General features: G+C 35.1%; 1 pseudogene; it reads right to left on the bottom strand.

Moving 5' to 3' along the window:
- Positions 1 to 9,308: 9,308 nt before the first annotated feature.
- On the bottom strand, positions 9,309 to 9,793 carry LOC112661168 (ubiquitin-conjugating enzyme E2 N-like; annotated as a pseudogene).
- Between the last annotated feature and the right edge of the window lie 1,072 nt (positions 9,794 to 10,865).

Raw genomic sequence — 10,865 nt, forward strand, 5'->3', positions numbered from 1 at the left:
AAAGGATTTTGTATATTCATATCTTCTTGTTCATTTGACTTTTTAGGTTTTACTAAGAAATGTCCTTCTTTATCTCTAATAAACAAGGTCAATATCTGACCTTAAAATTTGATACTATATTTTTAGATATGCATGTATTACAATAGCTACATCTTTGGGTCTGTATGGTCTGTTGTATTTTAGGGGGCATCCCTTTAATTTTAAACTCTTTGTTTCATTATATTTAATGTGTCTCTTGTAATAGTATGTAGATTTTTTTAAAAAGTTCAATCTGACAACCTTAGTCTTTTACTTGGAGTGTTTACGTTTAATGAAATGAGTTATATACTTAGGCTTGGTTATATCTACTGTCTGATTATTTTCTGTTTGACCTGTATGTTCAAACTTTTTTCTTTTGCTTGGCTTCTTTGGAGTTAATGAAGTATACATATATTATCATTTCATTTTTTACCTTCTATTAAATTATCAGTTACATTTCATCTTTCTACTTTTTGTAGTTATCTATCCTTTCATAGCATGTATCCTTGTCTCATGAGCATATAAAGCAAATATTTTTTAATATTTCCTGATATTGCTAGAGTTTAACAACCTTTTAACACATTTTCTCCTCTTCCTATTTTTTGTGCTACTGTGTTGTACATGTTTATTATATAGTTTTACAGACCAGATCTCTATCTTTTAGTGCTATGTAGTGTCAAAATTTGGGAAATATATTTAAATGGAGACTGATCCCTATACTTCTTTCCCTGAAATGTCTTTATTTTCTTTATGTTTTTAAGATTTATTTATTTATTTGAGAAAGAGAGGAAGTGCGAATGGGGGTAGGACAGAGGGAAAGATTCTCAAGCAGATTCCCACCAGGCATGGAGCCTGATGTGCGGCTCAGTGTGGGGCTCTACCTCAAGACCCTGAGATCATGAACTGAGCCCAAATCAAGAGTCAGTAACCCAACTGGATGAGCCACTCAGGGATTCCAAAATGTATTTATTTTCTAGCACACAAGGTTCTAGGCTTTTGGTGTGACTTCCCAGGGTCTTGCCCATGACCAGAAGGCAGTAAATGACTCACGGAGAAAATCTGTATTATGCCAAGTTTCCAATTTATCACACCAGTGCCTATAAGAGCTTTGTAATTTGCTCCCTCTAAATTATTTTACTACATCACAAAACATTTCCACTAGAAATTTAATTCTGAGATTCATTAAAACGCCTACAGAACCAGACAACCGCTGAGTGTAGACAGCTACTCAAGAACCTGTTGATAAACAAGATGACATCAGTGCCAAACAGCTACTTAGCTTTTTCCAGAGACTTTCAGATCAAAATGCCCATTCAGAATACTGTAAATTTTCTTGTTCATATATTTTTCTCCCACCTCTTTATATAATCTTTCTTTTGTAATGAACAGTTTATTTTGGCCTACATTGGTGAATATGATATAATCTAATGTTTCTCAAGAAGTGTGTAATTATCCTCACAGTTCTTGCCTTCCTCTACTCTTTAATATCTAGATGCTTTGATTTTATTACATAGCCATTATCGCTGACAAACACCCAGCTGATATTTCTTCATAATGAAAAAAAGTCTGGTATCACAATTCTTGGAGTTGAAGTTGAAAAAAATAGTTATAAAGTAGTCCTAATGTGGGAAATGGTACAAATCTGGGCTTAGTAAAGCAGAATCATGTAAGGAAGGCAATAAAAACCATCACACTGAGAAGGGGACTTTACTTCCACCTCACAGGCAAAACTGCAGGGTTTATTGGGAAACTCATCAATAACCATAACATGCATTTTCTGGTAACTTAGCTTTCTTTAAAGGCAAAGTGTTCTTCCTCATACTTTTCAATCAGTCAGCATATTCAAGAGAGAAAAAGACTATGGAATATAGTATATAGAGTATCTGTAGATTTAGCTTTTATAAACACTGTTTTTTTTTTTTTTTTGGAGAGACAATCTTTATGTGATTAATCTCTTTCAGATAGGAGTAAATAAATATTGGTAATATTCTAACTGATGTCTTGAAATTATTCTTTGAAATTTGTTTAATTTTTATATTTTTTTAGTAGAATATAAACTAAGAACAGGAAACAAGACTGCCTCGTTGATTGTTCTACCCCTCATGTGTAGAATAATTCCTAATATATGATACACACTAAGTAAATATTTGTCAAATAAATCAATGCAGATATGAATTAACAAGCAGTATGATCTCAGAAAACTCACTTAAATTTTTCTAATAGGAACAATCAGAGAGAGAACTGACTTGGTATTTTGTAATTTCTTTTCCACTTATTAAAAACATATATTTTATGTCTGAGAGCCAGGAAGTTTCATTTTTAAAGATTTTCAGATCCAAACTTTTCAACACTCATATGAATATCTTTTTTTCCCTACTGTGCCTTCAGAATTTAACTTATACCAAATTGATTTAAAGACAATTTACAGGAGTACCTGGGTGGCTCAGTGGTTTGAGGTCTGCCTTTGGCTCAGGTCATGATCCTGGTGTCTTGAGATCAAGTTCTACATCACTGTCCCCATAGGGAGCCTGCCTTTCCCTCTGCCTCTGTCTCTGCCTCTTTTTTCGTGTGTTTCATGAATAAATAAATAAATAAAATATTAAAAAAATAAAGACAATTTACAGGGGACACCTAGATGGCTTAGTTAGTAGAGCATGCACATTTTGATCTCGGGTTTGGGAGATGGTAATATGAATAAGTTACATTTTTGTTGGTAAAAACTAACCACCACTCCACCATGAGCCTTTGGTGATTCAAGGGCCAAATCTTACCCTTTTTCTCCAAACAGAATAATTCATGAAGTCAAATGCACAAATTTTGAATATAACAAATATCTATAAGAGTTTGCTTTATGATTATTATAATTTTTATGATATATTATAAAAATGAAATAATGTAGTGTCCAGAATATATTGGCTGTTCTAACACAAAATTAATAATATCCATATTTTGGATCTATTACTATTAGTTGGTAACTTTTTAAATATAAATGCTGCAGTTAAAGAGTTGAAACCACCGTGTACTGCGGTAGAACACAAAATGTCAAACCTAAAAGATTTCTAGTATTCCACAATGGATATACACAACAATCAATAATATAAACACAGCTTCAGTGAAGAGAACAAAAGAAACCCTCTAGGTTGGGCTGAGTAGAGATTATATCCATACTTCTAATTTAATGCTGATGAGAATTAAAATACAACGTCATTGAAATAGGCATGGCATGTTTTCTGGGTTTTTAAAAATGTGTTGTGAAAAAAATAGTTCTGAAACAATATAAATTCACATTAACAATTTAATTAAACTCTGCAATGCATTCTCTAGTCTTATGCAGCTAAGAGATTTAGACTTCATGCAGAGGATTATCTATTATTGTAAGTCTAGGTTTACAGACCTATGTGAAAAAGATTAATAGCCAACTCATTTTTTCCTACATATTTGTAGCTGTTAACTAAGAAAATATACATACGAAACCAGAATCAAATATATCTCACATTTCATGTTTCGTATAATTCTTGTTTATTTAAGAAAATTCTAGTGGATATATTCATGATAGCATCCTCTGGTGTTAAATTAGTGTCCCCACAATCAACATAGATTCCACTTGAATGATAGTCTAACCCTTATGCAACCTTTATATGTTTTTTCTTAATAAGAGACCAAAATATATTTCTCCTTATAAAAATCTTTATCTGGCTGTGTTGGTCACAAAATACCTCCTCCTTTTTCTCTGTGGTTCATGCTTCATCACAAAAATTTGAATTTATTACAATGAAAATCACTAAATAAGTGTGTAGGGATGAAATTTGGGGGGAAGACTGGCTCTATAAAAAACTATTCAGGAAATAGTAAGTGATACAGTTTGGCATATAAAAAGTACTCACTCATTTTCATCCCTGTGGAAATTCATAAAACTTATGACAGTCCAACTGATAGAATCCTGCTTCTTTGTACAAATACTAGCTAAAACCAGGGGTTTACGTGCAGTTGATGCCAGTGGGGTAGTGCGTGGACCATTCTGACCATTCATAAGTATTTCCACACCAATATTACATTAACCAGCCATTTGATAATTTTTATTGACTATGAATTGATGTCTTTTTTTAGGCAAGATACTTTTTGGGCATAGAGTGTAATAAAGTGCCAGTCTTATGCATGAGGATACAATATACCTGAGCAAACACTAACTTTAGTAGATATAATTGTGAGCAGAATCTCTGCAGAGTTCAGGCAGTGTCCAGAGTTCTCTAAAAGTGGTCAGCACAAAAGAAATTCATAGAGATGAATCCCTTGCTTGGAATTAGGTTGGTGGCTTGACTAACTGGATGAATTTTGGTGCCAAATCCTGAAGTAAGAAAATAAGATGACAAGGTTTGAAGAATAATATTTTGAGTCAGTTTTTGGATATGTAGTATTGTAGTGCATTTGAGACTTTCATGAGATGTCAAGGGAGGAAGTGAATACAAGTGTCTGAAACACAGAGGTGAGCTGTATATTGAAGGTAACATTTTGGCTGCAGTATGGATCATATTTGAAGTCATGGACATGGTTAAAATTGCTCAGGGAATGCTGATAAAGGAAAATGGCAAAGAGAAAATGGAGGAATTTCATTGTTTAAAGAATCATTAAAGATATGGTAGAGAAAGATGATGTAAGGAGATAGAACTAGCCACCATAGGCTCAGCGGTTTAGCACCTGCCTTCGGCCCAGAGCATGATCCTGGAGTCTCAGGATCAAGTCCCACATCGGGCTCCCTGCATGGAGCTTGCTTCTCCCTCTGCCTTTTTCTCTGCTTCTCTCTCTCTCTCTGTGTCTCTCATGAATAAATAAATAAAAATCTTTAAAAAAACCCTAGCCACCATAGAGATATAGAGAAAGCTAGCAGTATATGGATGCACAGAAAGTTAAAATAGAGTGTGTTTCAAGCAGAAAAGAGAGGTTAATTGTGTAGAATGCTGCTGAGAGTTCAAACAAGATAGTTAATGAACTATGTCCATTGGATATAAAATGACAGTCTTAGCTAAGATTGTTTCAGTAGATTTATAGGAGTAGAAGCAGAATTTGAGGGCAGTAAGGAGTCAAGGCTGAAGATACTAAGGCAATAAATATAGGGAAATTCTTATTACAGTTTTTTGTTAGAGTACTTTGAGTTGGCCCTAGAATAGTATGAGGAGTTTAATGAGTAATTTTTTAACTTGGGATCTCAAACAGTAAATACAAATAAGTAGCGTCCGTATGAAAGGAAGAATTTTTAGTACACTCAAGAAATGGGTTGTCAGGAATGTATGTTTCCTTTAAGAAAAGCAAAAGATGATGAAATAAAGAAGAAATAAAGGAGTTACCTTTAGGACAAGAAACTTTTGTTCTTTAGTAACTAGAGAAGGAAACTTAGATGCATGTAGAACGGTAGTTCTCAACATTTCCTGTGATATTTTCCCCTCCCAAATAGTTGTAAAATCCAGATAAAAAGTGAACAAGTCCTAAACTAAAAACGTTAGTCTGGGGGTATAAAAGAAGGAATGGACCAAGGAGATAGTAAAAGGTAGAATTTGATGATCAAGTGAATGAATGTTGGAAATATTAAATAAATAGGAAGAGTTCATCTTGGCACTCTATTCTTGCCCTGAAGACCGCAAGTCTTCCAATAGATGCTAATGTTTAAACTCAGTGGTACGGAATGCAAGGACATTTGTAAAACCCTCCCTCTCCATTTTTCCTCGTATCCTCCTTTATGCCTAAGTTCTATGCTCCAGTTATTCATACATTTGCTGCTCTTCCTTGGATATATCATGTTGTACCATGATTTATTGTGTACTTTTAAATCACCTATGATTCTATTCTTATTCAGCCAAAGTTAAGAGCTCTCACTTTCAGTAGTCAATCACCTCTAGTAGTTATTTTTTAATTGTTCATTATAATGTCTTATAAGATGTAATTATAATTTCTTTTTCATTCATTCCTGCTTGTAGATATGCTCTCCTGATTTATTTAATTTGGGCATCTATCCCCAGTACTTAATAAAAAATAACCACTCAGTAAAATTGTTTCTTGAGCAAGTGAATAAATAGATGAAGGCTAAATAGACACTGTAAAAAGTGCTTTCGTAGCATTCCAGGAAGGGCAAAGTCTTTCATTTGATCTAAGTCAAAATCCTTAATGGACAAATAAAAATGGAAGTCAAAGTACATGAAATACATTTTTCAGGTCATATAGTACATTTGTGGTAAAGCAAGAATAGAAACTCAGCCCTCCTGCTTTCCAGATTGTTTCTCAGACTAGTAGATCATACTACTCTTTATGTGTTCTCCCTTGCTGTAGTTGACAACCTTTTGAAATACCTTCTCTTATACTGCCAGGTTCTAGGATATTCCCAGAATAATAATATATCTCAGAGGATGCTTTGGATCTCTGAGATCAGTCTAAGTTTAGAACAAAAGAAACTTTTGCCATTTTGATAGACATGAAACAATTTTCTTGGATGTAGCTGTGTTTATATTTATATCCCAAGTTCCCAGAAAACGCAATCTCATTTACGATACTTCTACTCCTTACTGAGCTTTTACTATGTGCTGAGCACTAGAATTATCCCTTTAAAAGGACCTTATGCATGTACTCTGCAATAGGCCACCCCTGAAAAGCAGTTAGAAGTTTATTTTGTTGCAGCTATTTGATTTCTATAAAAGAACAATTCTTCATGTTAGGATCAATCCCACTATTCTGGAAATATTAATTTCACCTATTTCATTTTGGTCACATAATGATATTAATCTAAACATAGGCAAACAAAGGGCTGGCTATGGATACAGACTGATAGATGATTTCTAGTATCCATCAACATAGGTTTTAAACAAAAAATTATTGATTATTGAATCAGTCAGGATTTTTTGGTTTATTTTTTTAAAGGTTTTGTTTATTTATTCATGAGAGACAGAGAGAGAGAGAGAGAGAGAGAGAGAGAGGCAGAGACATAGGCAGAGGGAGAAGAAGGCTCCATGCAGGCAGCCTGATGTGGGACTCCATCTCAGGACTCCAGGATCACACCCTGAGCCGAAGGCAGACACTCAACTGCTGAGCAACCCAGGAGTCCCAGGATTCTTTGGTTTAAATCAATAGAATCCAATTCTAGTCACTTAAAAAATAATGTCATTGTAAGGTTTGTTGCTTCTCAGAGAAAAAAAGATAAGTCAAAGAAGAATGAAAGCTTAGCAACCATGATGACTCCAGGAGTAGGGAGATGGGGTAGTGGGTGGTAATAATTGGCTCCTGAGTCAATTGCCACTGGAATAAATCATGTCCAGCTATTCTCTATCCTGGAATCACTTTGCTCATTATTCTTATTCCTAGAAGAAAACGTTGTTTTGGTGTAGTTTGGGCCATATGCCCACAGGAGAACAAGGCTCTTTGATAGTCTCAACAGCTCTTCCTAAAATAAGAAACCAATAATTTCTCAAAGTAAACATTGAGATGCAGTTATCACACCAAGGGATATGGATATTGTCTAGGCACAAACAACTGTGGTGATAATGATACTGATAATGAGATTACTTGATAAACTTTCACAGTAACAGGTAGCTATTCCTCCTGCTAATGGAACCCTGTTTATTTGGCTTCTTAAGTAAAATAATGATTTTATTACAGATTTTATTTATTTATTAATAATAAAAATATTATTATTATTTTATTACTCATTCTACTCAAACATTTTGGGCAGCCAACAAGTATCTTCTAATAATTACTTATCCTCTAATTACAGAGAAAGGTTAAACCTTAGATTCACAGGAAATTCATACGTTGTATGTTAAGGAGGAGCAAATGTTCAACAAAGATGACATCAAAGTGAGGAAATTTCAAATTCCCCAAAGATAATGTAATAGAATCTATAATCTGTAATTCTAGACAAGTAGAAAGTACTTGGTAAAGTAATATCATAGGCAAGTAGTAGGAAATATTCATTGCTGTGGGCAAAGAATTTTTCAGAAAATGAGTAGCTGATTAACCCAATTTTTTAAGAGGGAAAAAAAGTCAAATAGTTATTATTTAGAAATAAAAAGACTAGGTTTAATTGTAGGAGCCCTAGAGTTAGACTAACTGAACCTGAAAACCACATCTACCCAGTTCCATCAGTCTGACTCCTGGCAGGTTACTGAGTCTCTTCATGTCTTAATTTATAAAATAAAACAAATTCCTTTATAAAGAGTTTTGAGGATTGAAAAAGATAGTATATGTAGAACATTTTTAGAAGAGAACTTATCACAAAAGTGCTCAATAAATGATAGTTTTTAGCTATATTTTACACATCTGACTCAAGTTTACCAGACTTGGTACTGCTTCTATCTTAGAGCGTGGTGACCATAATATACATACTCTAATACAGAAAGTAATATCATGCTGACTGAACAGGACACATTTTCAGGTCTCACACTCCAAGCAGGTTTTCATGAATCTCAATTTCTCTCTCTCTTTCTCTTTCTCTCTCTCATCTATTTCTATCTCCATCTCTATAAGCTGACATATAACGACTGTATATCTGCAACTTTATTATTAAAAGTCTAATATCCATGTTGCTTTCATGTTTCTGTAGGCATTTCTCTTTCCATTTTCAAGGTAGACCTATGTACTGATAAATAGGATACTAGAAAGATTGTAACATTTTTTTTAGAATAACAAAAAATATTTTACTAAAACAGAAGATTTACAGAAGTTTCCAGACAAACCATACAAAATGGTCACAAGCTTTTTCTTGAAGGAAGGATTCTACACTTGACAGTAAAGTCACAATGTTATTAGTGAGGGCTCTGATGTTTGTTTAATGTTCCCATTTTGGTTCAAACAATCAAGCTTGTCCATCTACAGAGTCTAAATAAACTTAGACTTGGCTAGAGAGCATATTCTAAAGAACTGGTTAGCTGCTTTTAACCAATGCAATTGGATCACCATAAAAAGCAGGAAAGGAGCCCATAAAATTAAAATTAAAACTACCTCTCCCCCTCAAAAAAATAATAAAAACACCCACACACCCCTGCAGCTAACCCTGACAACTACCTTCATTCACAGTGCTTTATACTTAAACCATGATGGGGGAAATGAATAAAAGGAGAGAGGGACCACTGCTTTTAAACATTTCACAACAATCCAGATGGTACTTCTAGCCTCTGCTCATCCTTTACAGCAGCCAATCAGGACAAGACATAGATTTGCTAATGTGCATTTAATCACCAAAGGACTGAAGATATCTGGGATTCTGTACTGTTTCTAAGACTGTGTCCATTAAGTGCAAACCAAAAAAGAAGTCTTGGCAGAACAGGAGAAGTGATGCACACTTGATGATCAGATCGATTTTAAATATTATTCATGGCATATAGCCTAGTCCATGCTCTAGCTGTTTCTATGGCTTGGGCTTTGTTGGTCTTCCACTGCTCCGCTACATCATTTGCTAATGGATCATCTGGATTGGGAGCACTTAACAAAGCCTGGATCGATAGCAGAACTGTGTGGATCTGCAGTGCTGGGGACCACTTACCTTCCAAAATATCTAAACATATTCTTCCCAACATGTCTACATTAGGATGATAAATTTTGGTCATGAAACGTACTTTAGGGGTTACCATTGGGTGTATTCTTCTGGAAGGAATGGTTCAAGTTTAAAAGTCCCTCCCTCAAAGGGGGAATCCTGGGGGCCAGTAATGACCACATGAAAATAACGGGGGTTGCTCTCATCTGGTTCTGCCAGCAAACGCTGGGTTTCCTCGATAATCCTGTGGGGCAGCCGGGCCATCTTGTCAGGTCCTGAGTTAGGCCTCTGGTCTTGACTCTGGCTCCTCTCGCCTCACACATGAGTGCAAAAGATTGTAACATTAAACTCCACTTAGAAAGTTATGTTTATTGCACTCATTAAGTCAATGTTCTGAAACTTTAAAAGGCATTTTCCAAAAAAAGCCCTCCTTACTTTATACCTGGAAATTCTTACTTTTGTACGTATAATTGCATATATCTGTAAGGCTTTCCCCCTTCGCTCCAGCCTTCCGCCTATATCCCAGCCCTAATACTCTCTGAATAGCCCCTTTCTACCTGGTCCCACAATGTTAGGCACTTTTTACTTGTCTTTTAATAGACCCCATCACATTGTTTTATAATGAATTTCACAGACCTTTCTCCTCTGCCAGATTAAACTCCTTGGAGATTGATATCATGGCATATCCATTTTCTTATCTCAGCTCCTCACATCAAGCCTGGCACATGGTAGAAATTCAACCAAGATTTGTTACATTAACACATAAATGAAAACTTTAGCAAAATAAGCAGCATTTCGAGACAAAAGTCCCTGTTTTCCACAAGGAACTGTGGAGGTGATGTCTATTCTTCATTCTTCCAGTCTTTCTTTGCTCCTTAAATTACACTCCTACTTTTGGAAGAACACTGTACCTTTCAAAGCAATGCATCTCATTCTTCGTTAAAGGAATTGGCTCAGGTTCTGTGAAAATTTCATTGCCCTATATAAATGTTTTAGGGACTTAGAAACAAAAAGATCCAGGCCTATGAAAAGTGTAATGAGTCCCAGTATGGCCATTTGTGATGGGGATTTAACTGCTTTGTTTGTGAGCTTCAGCTAAGGAAACAGATTACCTTCATCATGTGGTAATACCCCAGAGTCGATCTAAACTCTGCTCCACTATGGAAAGGCATCCTGGGGATGCTAGCAAACACTCTAAAGCTTAATCCTGTAAACCTGTCAGCTTGGGAACAACAACAAAAAATTATCGCTGGTGCCAAACTTCCACTCAACACTCTTCTTCCTTATACAGGGCTTAAAACTAGCCAATAAATCATCATGGATGCATTTCAAAATT

The sequence above is a fragment of the Canis lupus genome, chromosome 23, assembly GCF_003254725.2.
Source record: "Canis lupus dingo isolate Sandy chromosome 23, ASM325472v2, whole genome shotgun sequence".
NCBI lineage: Eukaryota > Metazoa > Chordata > Mammalia > Carnivora > Canidae > Canis > Canis lupus.